The 13,100-nt window shown below is 50.8% G+C and overlaps 1 long non-coding RNA gene across 2 annotated transcripts; it reads right to left on the bottom strand.

Moving 5' to 3' along the window:
- Positions 1-487: 487 nt before the first annotated feature.
- Positions 488-3,612, bottom strand: LOC127298463 (uncharacterized). Of its 2 annotated transcripts, XR_011745925.1 has the most exons (5): positions 3,247-3,612; positions 3,003-3,153; positions 1,285-2,168; positions 1,108-1,190; positions 488-832 (listed from the first exon to the last, which is right to left on the bottom strand). It is a non-coding gene; the product is annotated as an uncharacterized lncRNA (long non-coding RNA). The 2 variants fall into 2 exon arrangements; XR_011745924.1 differs by lacking the exon at positions 3,247-3,612 and having other exon boundaries at positions 3,003-3,232.
- Between the last annotated feature and the right edge of the window lie 9,488 nt (positions 3,613-13,100).

A 13,100-nucleotide genomic window follows, 5' to 3' on the forward strand; every position in this document is an offset into this window, starting at 1 on the left:
CTTCTGTCCGAGGTCCATAGCCGGTATCTCAGAGCCAGCCATGCAAACATCTTGCATTTCATAGGGGAGAAGGAGCCCCATACTGGCCTACACATGCTCCATCTCACGCTCCCTTGGAAGAGCATGCCGTAGGTATGTTTCGCCGAATATCTGCCAGATTCCACCCCTTTCCAGGAGATGTGGTACGGGCTTTCAGCCTCCCTCAGCACCGACTCAACTGCCTCCCAAAGAGTGAGACATTCCCTCCAGAGCTCCTCCGTCATCTCTCCCGTCATGTCGTCGATCCATCCATCCCCCTGTAAAGCCTCTCCTACAAGCCTCTCATTTTTCCTTCTCGTTGGGACCCTTGCCACCACTTCCGGTGCCAAATCCGCGGCAGTAAATCCGCCAATCCATCTATCCATCCAGAAAATTCAGATGTCTTCATCACACAGCAAACAGATCTGAAAACGCACAACAGTCCATTAATTCAGATGACATTACCAAGTACAGAAAATTTGGCCATGACCTTTAATATTTTTTGGACTTTCCAGAGCACCTGGCAAACAATATACAAGTGCACAGTGCTACGTAAGAATCAAACGGTGCTACCAAGGAAAGGACAGGTAGTGCTACTGCTATTACAAGCTCCTCAACCTGGAGCATCACAATAATGCCAACCATGTCAACCGACTGCTAGACATCACAAGAGGACCAAGACATTTTTTAGCCGCGGCCAAAGCAGCACAAGCAGCAAAGAAGGGGGCAGGGAGGGAGTTGCTCCCCTGTCCTCGCTGCTTAATTAACCCTCAGTCATCTCATCCTCCAAAGCACCGACTTGAACCAAGCTTACCTGTAACACAATAGCATGGCAGATCAAACCTCTAGAGACATTCAAACTACCAACCTAGCTCATCAACTAAAGCAAGATGATGAGCAAAAAAGCTGGAAAATTTGAATTCACACAACAAGCCCATCCACGAGGCTAATTACTTCGAATTACGCAAGAACCATGTCCCTAGAAACAACATGTCAGTATATATCTACTGCTTGGAACCACAACAGAGTTCAGCCACTCGTAAACATCACATGGACCACAAGAGAATGGAGAAGATAGAGAAAACCTGCCTCAGGATCAGCGTCATGCCACCCTTGCCCAGCTCCAGCCACTCCTTGATCCAGACTGTGCGGCCAAGATTAGTCATCTCCCTCTGCACATCATCAGATCAACAAAATTTCTTCAGCTTCTAATAATCAGGACCGAAAATACCAACCAAGAAAAATAGCAAATAATGAGAAAACAACCTGCATGTAATGGAAAATGTCGGCATGACCTTGCCCCTTTTTTAGACATTCAACCTGCAGAGCGAACATATATATGCTTCAATTCACACAGTAATACAACTATACTCGTGCAGCACAACCCAAAACATGAACAAAAGTTTTAACACCACCAAAAACAACAAAGATCACCAAATGCTGATGCAAAACAGCAACGCAAATCCATCTAAAGACAGTTAAAAAAAACACATGAACAGACACATGCTTGTGTTATTGGATCTGAAATCGCGATGCATTGTCACCATATATATATATATCAGAGAGAGCACCCAGGGAAACAATCACCACATAAACGCAAGTGGTTCAGCGACTATGCTTAGGCATCAAATAACAATGTACACAAGCTCCTGTAATTTTATATGCACATGGGATTCAGATAATTAGCTTGGTACCTACTGGCGCCACGCACACATGCAACAGTTTCACCACCAACCTTGTTAAACTATCAAGAAGAGTATGACAGATAACCCTAGCAGTTTCAATGCACGGTAAATAAGAAAACCACTTGCATCACAACACAAGGTACCGCTAGCATCATTAGGTAACAAGAAAACCAACCTATTATATATCAACTATGCGTGCAATTGCAAAACAAAGAAGGGTGCCTCAAGCAGCCACACATCGGCATTGAAACATCAACCAAGAAATGAGACATGCATGCAGCAGTAGTTCTGAAAGCACAGGTGCTGCTGCGAGTACAAGAACAAGCCATCATCAGGTCAGGAAAGCAACCACTTAAAAGCAGCTACAGGGGCGGGGATCAGCGTCGGGATCAGCGTCGTGCCACCCTTGCGCAGCTCCAGCCACTCCTTGATCCAGACTGTGCAGCCAAGATTGTTCACCTCCCTCTGCACATCACCAGATCAACAAATTTTCTTCAGCTTCTAATAATCAGGACCGATAATACCAACCAAGAAAAATAGCAAATAATGAGAAAACAACATGCATGTAAAGTAAAATGTCGGCATGACCTTGCCCCTTTTTTAGACATTCAGCCTGCAGAGCGACCGTACATATGCTTCAATTCACACAGTAATACAACTATACTAGTGCAGCACAACCCAAAACATGAACGAAAGTTTTCACACCACCAAAAACAACAAAGATCACCAAATGCTGATGCAAAACAGCAACGCAAATCCATCCCAAGACAGTTTAATAAAACACATGAACAGACAAATGCTTGTGTTATTGGATCTGAAATCACGATGCATTGTCACCATATATATCAGAGAGAGCACCCAGGGAAGCAATCACCACATAAAGGCAAATGGTTCAGCGACTATGCTTAGGCATCAAATAACAATGTACACAAGCTCCTATAATTTTATATGCACATGTGATTCAGATAATTAGCTTGGTGCCTACTAGCGCCACACACACACATACAACAGTTTCACCACCAACCTTGATAAACTATCAAGAAGAGTATGACAGCCAACCCTACCAGTTTCAATGCACGGTAAATAAGAAACCCACTTGCATCACAACACAAGGTACCACTAGCATCATCAGGTAACAAGAAACCAACCTATTATATATCAACTATGCGTGTAATTGCAAAACAAAGTAGGGTGCCTCAAGCAGCCACACGTCATCTTTGAAACATCAACCAAAAAACGAGACATGCATGCAGACATGATTCAGTTTGGGTAGGAAAAAATGGCAGGGTCGACATAGACCTTCCGACGGAGCGACACCATGGTGCAGAAGGTCGTGGTGGACACCGGCAGCAGCATCCTGGCGACATGGACGGTTTCTGGAGCTCCGGCGGAGTGCACCAGCACGGCAACAACACCACAGCCGGAATAGCATCTCGCAGCATCTGCAGAACTGAATGAAAGCAAACATATATGATTCAGTTTGGGTAGGGCGGATCCGACGCAAACAGGTTATGGGCGAGCTAAATCGATGAGAAGGTGCTACCTTATCACATCACAGCGCAGGAGGAGGAGGAAAAGCTTGAGGCCGTCGGCCCCCGCGCGGTAGAGGTAGGACGGAGGCGGGCTTCTGGTGGCCAGGCGGCGCCGGAGCAGACGCGGCAGCGCCCTCCTCTCCAGCTGCTCCTGCTAGGGTATGGAGGACAGCCGGAGCCGCATCGTCCTGGCGGCAGTTGAGCTTCTGGCCCTTCCCGGATGCAGGGGCGAGGATGCGCCGTCGGGGCGTGATTCGGGTAGGTAGGTGGGGGTCGTCGTGAGCTGCGGAGGCGGAGGGAGAGGGTTCGACGGCCGGAGAAGGGCAGCAAGACTGGGCGGCGGTGGCGGTGGCGGTGGCGGAGGGATTGGGGAAAGAGCGAGGAGACTGGTGGATGTTTGCGTTGCGCCAGAGTGTGGGGTTGGTGTTGACCCAAATATTTTGGATATCAAATGGCGCGCTCTTCAGCCCAAATTTTAGTGTCCCGCTCACACCAAAAACCAAATTTAGAGGCGTCAAGACGCGGGTGGTCGCAGTGGTGAGATTTGATTGCCATGTCATCGATCCGTGGCAACATCCAGCGGATCCCTATCTTGTACATCCATCCTCCCAACATCCAACAGCAGGCACCGCTCTCCTCCCATCTCAATTTTTATTTTTTTTCACGAGGACGTGCAAGAGTCAAATTTAGGCATCTGCCTAAACCTAAAAGGAGAATTCTGGGCGTCAAAAATCTAATGTGTGTGTAAGGCTCCTCCAGTACATTGAGATCTTCTTCTACGTTTGGCATCGGCTTGGAAGTTGAATTATGTAAGTAGGTTATTAGTATTGGGGTGCAGCCCCTTGATGACGTTGGTGACTAGGTTTGAGCGGGAGACCGAGACGACCTCGGTCAGGGCATCATGTCGTTCTTCCGTGTGTCGTCTCATCGGCTCGCCCATGACTTCATGTGCCTTCACTCTATACGCGTCGTTAGGGAAGTGCACGAATTGGCGGCGTGCCGTTCCATGCGCCGCCCCATGATATGGGGTATTTCCTAATTAACACCCGTTGCGTGGGTTAGCGGGGCGACGCGCAGGACCTTCCTTTGACGCAGACTGGCTAAATCTGGAACAGGATCACGGTCCAAATTCAAAACACGGGTGTCCAATAAATATCTCTTTTTTGGTTTGTTTGTTTTGTTGCCAAGGAAGTGAAGGCGACTTGGGTTGAAATCATCTGGTACGTAGTGGCGATCGAGTCAGGATTTAGGTTTTTGTTTTGGAGCGGAACCGGAACGCATGGGCTGATTAATATATTTGAAGACGAAACACACAGCGCATGCGCGCGGCGACCGAGACGTACACGTGAAATATAGGATTAGCGAAAAAGGAGGCGCGCGCGCGATTCTCTTAATTCCATCTTGATGGCTGCAATATACTACTCATCTATTAAGGATGGCAATGGAGCGGGTTTGGACGGATATAGGAAAACCAGATCCATGCCCAAATCCATAAGCCTCGCTCTGCTCCGCCCACGAAATTATCCATGGGCATGGATGTCGCCCCAAATCCAAATCCGATGGATACCTGGATATCCATGGATATCCATGCCCATAAAATATGAGTACCATTTCAGCAATATTTCACTTGAATTTCATAAAAAATAAGCTAACATGAATATTTTGGCAGCATTTCGACATTATTTCAGTAGCATTTCAGCCGTAATTATGTCGATAATTCATAGGAATATCAAAGCAACAATATATCACATCACCGAGGAGGCGGAGCAGTCAACGAAGATCCACAGTCAATGCGGCCGGCGGAAGCCCTACCAGCACAAGGCGGTTTCGTGATTATTTAGAGTATAAAATCATTAAGGCTTAAATTAAGGGTTTGGTGATTTGGGCCTAAAAAGGACAGCCAATCGTAGGTAAAATTGCATGTGTCACTGACATGCATGTCAGTTGGATATCCATCGAATATCCATGGAGCAAAAGCTCTGCCTGTGCCCGCTCCATGAATTATCGGATATCCGCCCCATGAAATCCGTGGACACAATCAACCCTCCATACCCGTGCCTGACGGGTCGAATATCCATGGATACCCGGATCCGTGGATAAAATTGCCATCGTGATCATCTATTGATGGAGTATGTGATTAGCGAGAAAAGAAAAAAAAGATGGAAGTTGAAAGCTGGATCCTATATCTATCTCACGGGCTCCCGCACCCCTCCTCCCGCACCCCTCCTCCCGCACCCCTACCAAACCCTAAACGCACCCCGCCACCGCCGCCGCCGGTAGCGCCACCGGGCAAAGGCCGCGGGGCGTGGCGGCGGCGGCGGCCTCTCCTTGTTGCCGCGCTGGGACGGCGACCGGGATCCCTCGACGCTCGCTGCGGCCGGTCGGACTTGGTGATGGCCGGCGCCGGCGGCCAGACCTCTGCGCGACGGCCAGAAGCGGCAGCCCCTTGCCTTCCGTCGGATCTTCACCGCAGCACGCCGGAGGGGCTGGTGGCGGGCAGCGGCCAGGCCATGATCTGCGCAACTTTCCCCCCGCCTCTTGGCCGTGTGTGGAGGCGATCTCGGGTTTCTCTCGCGTCACGAGGTCGCCCGGGGCAGCAACCTTGGGTACGACGGTGGAGGTGGCCATCTTCTTCGTCGGAGAGGGTCGGCCTGCGGTTGGTGGTGGTGGATCTATTGATCTATCACCGCATTCCAGCGGCGTGATGGAGGAGCTTGGAAGCCGGCGTCGGTGTCGCCGGTGGTGGGTTGGAGTGGCCAGCCCGGGATGGTCGCTGATGTGGGGGTCCGACCTGAATAAAAGCGGCGGTCCTTGGGCCTCTCTTGCGTGAAGAGGAGGACCTACCGGAGGCCTGGACTCGTGATCTGGCCGGAGTGTTGAGTTCCGGAAGGCTCCGCCGATGAATGTAACAGTGCTTTTGCCTGGAGTTTGTTGGATCGGAGGTATTCGGTCGTGCGCACCCATTTTTTTATTCCGACCGATTGGTTCTGGAGGGAGCGACGCGTAGCTCTTTTTGTTTGATTGACATCAAGTGACTATGGATCCATGATGAAAGTCGGAAGAAGAGAATTTCATGAAGGCCAGAGGGGAGGACTAGCTAAGGGAGGTTCAAGTCTTTGCGATGTTGAGGGACTTGCTTGGTGTTTCGGGCTTCACATCAGCGGTATGAAAGTGGGGGCGACAACACAGGTGAAGTGCAGAGTCCTACCTTTCAGAGTGAAAACCCAAGGTCTGGCCTTAATTGGTTGTGTCTGGCAATGTCCTTGGTGGAGACATTTGTTTTGAGAGCGGGGACTAGTCTGTAATTCAGGTGTTGTCTTGGCGGTGGATGTATTGCTGCTGTTAGGCCCGAGATACTGTAGCGGGACTTTTATTTCTTAGTTTTCTTTTCTTGTTTTTGGTTGTGTGCATCCGTAGTGCCATTAAGGTGGTGCGTTGTTGCAGAGGTTAAGTATAATTATTATCTTCTTGATATTAATATATTCCCTTTAACGAAAAAATATCTATCTCACGGAAAGGATGGGCGAGCGTCGGTAGAGTGATGCCAGCCTGGCCACGGTCATGTGCGATCGATGGTTCAACTGAAGGATGTGCGCGGTCTCGTGGGTCAACGCTCGCACACGGATCTCCGGCTAGCGTTTTTCATTTCCGCGGCTAAATTAACCAGCTCGATGGATGCCGTCAGCCAATGATCGGGCCCAGTACGTGTGACAGCTCATTGGTTTTGGTTCCTGGTTGCGCGCGGGGATGGCGTGGAGAGCGTGAGGCGGGTTAGGGCATCTCCAACCACGCGATCCAAACGGACGCGCTGGGCCGTCCGTTTTGGGTCGGTTGGGTGGCCGAGCGGACATGCGGACAGCGGCCTGCGTCCGCGTGTCTGTTTGGGTCGCGCGCTGCGTCCAACGCGCGGACGCAACGCATATGTAATAAACCTATACCTAATAATAAAAGCAAAAGTATTTCCGTGGTTTGGTTTGGTTTGGTACGACGTGAAATCTTGTCCGTCCACTCTTCAAATCACGTCCGTCCATCCGTCTGATACCTGTTATCCGTGGTTTGGTGTGCTCTTGTGGCGGTCATAATATGTTGAGAAAACGGACCGAATAGCCTAGCGGGATAAAGGAGGATTGCTTGCTCGCACGAGTCCCATCGCTGAAGGAAAACGATAAAAGAGTCTGTGACTTACTCCACTACTCCCTAATCATATTTCCCCAGGTTGTAGTGGGGTCATAGAAGGACTCATCGAGTATGCATTGCATATAAACACACAGCCAGGCTAACGTTTGTCTCCATGATGCAAGAGCGAAAAAAACAATATTTCCGTTCTGCAAATCTTCATGGTCGTGATCATCTGGTCCTGAGCGTCTTCCCGCCGGAGTAGGCGATGTAGCTCCGTTAACATATGGCAGCTACCCCTACGGTCACCACGCCAAAATCGGCATGGTCTTCGTCGTCTGATCATGAGCATCTTCGCGCGGACGTTGGCAGTGTTAGGATTAAGCACGATCCGACACCGGCAGGGTGTCGTGTGCTCCGTCCGTATACATACCGTATACGAGTGTCCGGGTAGGATTAGTGTTGCACTCCTAATCGGTTTGCATCAAGGTCTAGCTTAGCATATATATATGTAACTATCCCTTGTAATCTGTACCCAGAATCAAAGCAATAAAGAAAAGAAAGAGTAGGGGGTGCGATATGCACCTCTAGCAATCCAATCGATTTTACGACCGTGAGTTCGTGAGCTAGCTAGTTGATTGATTCTAGGCCAGCTTACTAGTACGTTCGTATATCTCGACGACTTGTTCCTTGCACGTCTCGCCGGAAGTTTATTCGAGCCAAGCCTAGCGTGTTGCGACTGTCGACGGGAAGCACTTCGTCAACCTGCCGGAAAGTACACGGCGGACAGCGTCGCAGATCGGGCCAGTTCTAACAATTGGTATCAGAGCCCGAGTTCATCGTCCGTGATCTACTGAAAGTACAAGGAGGTCATGGCGATGGTCAAGGTTGGCGAGACATCGGCACCGGTGGTGGAGACGGTGGGGCCGGCTTTGTATCCGCGCCTCGATCGCAAGGACTACGGGCTTTGGGCCCTCAACATGGAGGTGGCCATGGAAGCTGCGGAGATCTGGGAGGCCGTTGATCCCGGCGGCGATGACTACGTCAAGGGAGGCGCGAAGTACACGAAGGATCGCAAAGCACTAACGGCGATCTACTCCGTCGTGCCGAAGGACGTGATGCAGCACCTCGTCGGAAAGAAATCGGCGAAGGATGCGTGGGAGACGATCAAGACCTTGCACCAAGGTCATGCCCGCGTGAGGGAAGCGCATCTTCAAACTTTGACGAAAAGCTATGAAGATCTGAAGATGGAGGAAAGCGAGACGGTTGATCAGTTTGCCGCCCGTTTCGTCACCCTCATCAACGCAATCAGGAGTTATGGCGAGAGGTTGGATGAGGTCAAGAACGTCAGAAGGTTCCTGCGTGCCGCACCAGCGCGCTATATGCAGATCGTTACATCGATCGAACAGTGTATCGACCTGAATACACTGACGGTTGATGATCTCGTCGGAAGATTCAAGGCACACGACGAGAGAATCCGGCTTAGCTTCGATGATCCGGACCAGAGTGAGCACTTGATGCTCACAAAGCAGCAGTGGATGACTCTTTCGAAAGAAAAGCAAGGAGGGTCCACGAGCCGCAGCAACGGGAAGGAGAAGCAACGCCCGGCGAAAAAGTACATCGCTGAGCAGGAGGAGGAAGATGACGAAGCTCCACCGCGAAGGAAGTTTGACATAAAGAAAGTAAGGTGTCATAAATGCGGGAAGCTTGGTCACTTCAAATCTGATTGCCGAGAACCACCGAAGGAGAGGGCCTTCATGGCCCAGCAAGGAGATGATGGACCAATGATGCTGATGCTCGAGGAGTGCGGGCAGATGTATAAGGAGGAGTTAGCTCCTCCGGTGCCGGCTATGGAGATTGTGACGCTCGTGGAAGAGAAGGTTTACCTTCATGACAAGCGAGGGACGAAGACGGGTGGCAACGTCTGGTGCCTCGACACGGGCGCGAGCAATCATATGACCGGCGTCAAGTCCCTATTCTCAGAATTAGATCTCTCGGTGGGAGGCACCGTTCGATTCGGTGACGGGTCAACGGTCGATATCGCAGGGCGAGGCAATGTCCTGCTTGAGATGCAGTATGGCGGTCCTAAGGTACTCACTAATGTGTACTATATTCCCAAGTTAAAGAGAAATATCATCAGTCTTGGTACCCTTGCGGAGCGTGGATGCAAGATTGTGATCGAAGATGACTATCTATGGGGATATGATCGCCAAAGGAAGCTTATGATGAAGGTGGAGAGGTCGAAGAACAGACTCTACTACCTAGACTTGGATCGGGTGGATCCAGTGTTCCAAGATAAATCCAAGTCTGTCACGCATGACATAATTTGCGAGAAAGAAAAATCGTGGCATCCAGCTGAGGCTAAAGGTGCAGACGGGGTAGACATCCCAGCAAAACATGCAAAGAAACATGCACGTTATATGCCTCGGTTATGTCAAGAGATACTCAACTTTGCTGTTGCTAGCATCAATGAAGGTTGTACATGTACGGGACAACCAGAAGGCAGCGCTACGCTTGGAAGCAATCAAGCAGGCAGCAGTGGGCTAAGATGGCCAGAAGTAGGCGGACCAGAAGGAAGTGGCTCGCCAGGAGAAGATCCATCGGGAGGTCTAGCAAAAGGAGAAGGGCAAAGCAGCTCAGTAACCAGGCTGAACAACGCACTTGATGTGAGGCTAGAAACATGCGGCAGCATAGCTAACAGGCCATCCAGCCTGTGCGTCGTGAAGCCAGAAGAAGCTCCTCGTGAGGAGCTGGATCCAGAGGAAGCATCAGGGGCTCACGTCCCAGAAGGAAGAGAAATTTCAGCCGTGAACGGGCTAGGAAAAAGCTCAGAAGGAATTAGCCCTGTACGTAGGTGTCTAGGCCAAAAGGACCGGCCGGAAACGTACGAGCTAGAAGATGGCAGTTTTAAGGAGCGATCAGAAATCAGCGTTGCTAGTCACGCTAGTCACGAGAGGAAGCTAGCTTTCTTAGGTAAGCTACGTGAGCTAGCTACTAGGTACATGTTCAGCTTCGGCCAAGAGTACCGGCCAGCTGTAAATCGAGTAGGCTATTCCTCGACAAGAGAGGATTTTGTCGAACGGGAATATTTATTCACCAAGGAAGAGGTGAAGGCAGAAGATGCGGACATGGATGGTAAGCGTCAAGCCATGGAGAAGCCGACGAAAGTAAAAGCGGTGACATGGAAGACACAAGGAACGACGAAAGCAATGTCGACAAGGACGGTCAAAACGGTGAAAGCAATACCGAGGGTAACACCTACGCAAAGTAAGTGGCGTATTTGGGACCCTGGTCGAGGTGAAGCGCACGTCGTGCTTAGGGGGGTGATTGTTAGGATTAAGCACGATCCGACACCGGCAGGGTGTCGTGTGCTCCGTCCGTATACATACCGTATACGAGTGTCCGGGTAGGATTAGTGTTGCACTCCTAATCGGTTTGCATCAAGGTCTAGCTTAGCATATATATATGTAACTATCCCTTGTAATCTGTACCCAGAATCAAAGCAATAAAGAAAAGAAAGAGTAGGGGGTGCGATATGCACCTCTAGCAATCCAATCGATTTTACGACCGTGAGTTCGTGAGCTAGCTAGTTGATTGATTCTAGGCCAGCTTACTAGTACGTTCGTATATCTCGACGACTTGTTCCTTGCACGTCTCGCCGGAAGTTTATTCGAGCCAAGCCTAGCGTGTTGCGACTGTCGACGGGAAGCACTTCGTCAACCTGCCGGAAAGTACACGGCGGACAGCGTCGCAGATCGGGCCAGTTCTAACAGGCAGCATGGTCACATTAACTACCGGAGCTATACCGATACCAACCGAGATCGGAGGCGACAAACTAACCAATTTAAATCGTGTCCCGGAACCACCAGCATCAGGGACATCCATCTGTGCCGTCAACTGATATCCGCGTCATCGGACTGAACGCCTCCGTCCGAGTCATCCAGTGGCCTCTCTTGCACGTGGTAGCCAAGTCACCCAAGTGTGATAATAAGGGCTCCACACAGGAGGTGCTGGAGATGATGGTTTAGATTTCAGGGCAGGGTTTCTCCGTTGCCCGGCCGCTGCCTGACGCGGTCGCCTCCATGCTGCAGATTCCATGGCCGGGGGATTTTGCTGTCGTCCTACATCCTCAAAGCCGCATGGCAAACGAATATGAGGACAAGTGCGAGGTCATGGCGGCCTCATATCATACACGCATGACTCTTCTATGTCTTCCTCCGTCAAAAAGAGGAAAATCTTCAACTCCGCTGTGATCCAACGTGCAATCCGGCGAGGCATGACATTTTCTATCCCGGAGGTGTTCTTTTTTTGCTACACTGCCATCGCCTAAGCTCCTTCGAATTGATTCATAGTAAACTGGTAATAGAGAAGGCACATCTACCTACCCTGGTACATCAGGCCTTTGATAAGGTAAGCAAATCAATTTTCTATTTCCAACCAGGTTCGTGAGCTGCTTGATCGCTACACCGGCTGCGTCTGACAGCCTCCACCTGGGGTTAATCTAGGACGATAAGATTGCTTGCACGATAAGACCAGAATAATTGGTAAAAATATTTCTCTATTTAGTTATTCAGAACATGGTAAAAAGATATTTCTTTATTCCTATGGTTAATTGGTAAGGTTGGCCTTTTACTGTATGTTCAGCATGAGACGGAGATGGACCTATGTAGGCTATTGCAGGCTAGCATTGTCTAAATTCATAGGATCTACGTGTTTACCGATTTTGAAGTGGATAAGTAATAGGAAGATATAGTGGGAAGAGCAATGGAGCACTTCTATTTGGGAAAGGAGGTTTGAGTCTAATTGAGATATCAATCTGTTTTGTGAGCACGGTAGAAAGACAAACCAAACATATTATTCATGCCATTATTGGTGTATGGATTAAAAAGCTTATGCACAGGCGCCCATTTAGTTTAAATTTTCCGTAGCAACGCACGGGTTTTGTGCTAGTAAAACAAAAATCAAAATAAAAAAAGAAAAATAACAAAACATAAATTTAAACTAGTTGGTAATTAAACTTAGCCCTATTTTGGGCAATTTTTACACAAAAGAAAGCCCGATATGGGCTTTAAACTAAAAAACAAAAGCAAACCCTAGCCAGGGTTTGCGAGCACGCGGTGGCCGCCGACAGTACTACCCCCAGTAGTACTCGTCGTCGTCGGCGTCGATGACGACGATGCCCCCCGGCGGCGAAGCGCTGTTCCGGCTAGAAACGCCGGAGGGCGGCGGGGACTCCGGCCAGGGCGACCACTGCGCCCTTTCCCAGGCGGAGTGCGGGTTCGGCGGGCTCGCCGGCCTGCGCAGTCGTGCCCTCCGCGCGGACTCCTTGCGGAGCTGCTCCTCCTCCTCCGCCCGGAGCGCGGCCGGCGCTCCTCCTCCTCCCGGAGCGTCGCCTGGCGCGTGTCCTCCTCCTGCCGGCGCGCCATCTCTAGGAAGGCCCACGCCTCCGCCTGGGCGTTCTCCTGGGCCTTCCTAGCCTTCTCCGCCAGGGCGGAGGCGCGCAGCGTCTCGGCGAGGTGCGGCCATTTGGCCAGCTCGTCGAGGTCGCACTGCTTGCGGGACGCCGCGAGCGCCGCCTACAGCTCCGGGCCGTCCTCGTCCTCCTGTTGTTGGGCCTGCGGCAGGGGCTGCTGCTGGGGCTGGAGCTCGTCGATGTACAGCCCGCTGGGGCGGCGGCCTGCCCGCCCGTGTGCGCGGGCCGCGCGCGAGGCCGCGCCGTCGCCGACGTGAAGCACGTGTGCCGGCGCGC

The sequence above is a fragment of the Lolium perenne genome, chromosome 5 (genome assembly GCF_019359855.2).
Source record: "Lolium perenne isolate Kyuss_39 chromosome 5, Kyuss_2.0, whole genome shotgun sequence".
NCBI lineage: Eukaryota > Viridiplantae > Streptophyta > Magnoliopsida > Poales > Poaceae > Lolium > Lolium perenne.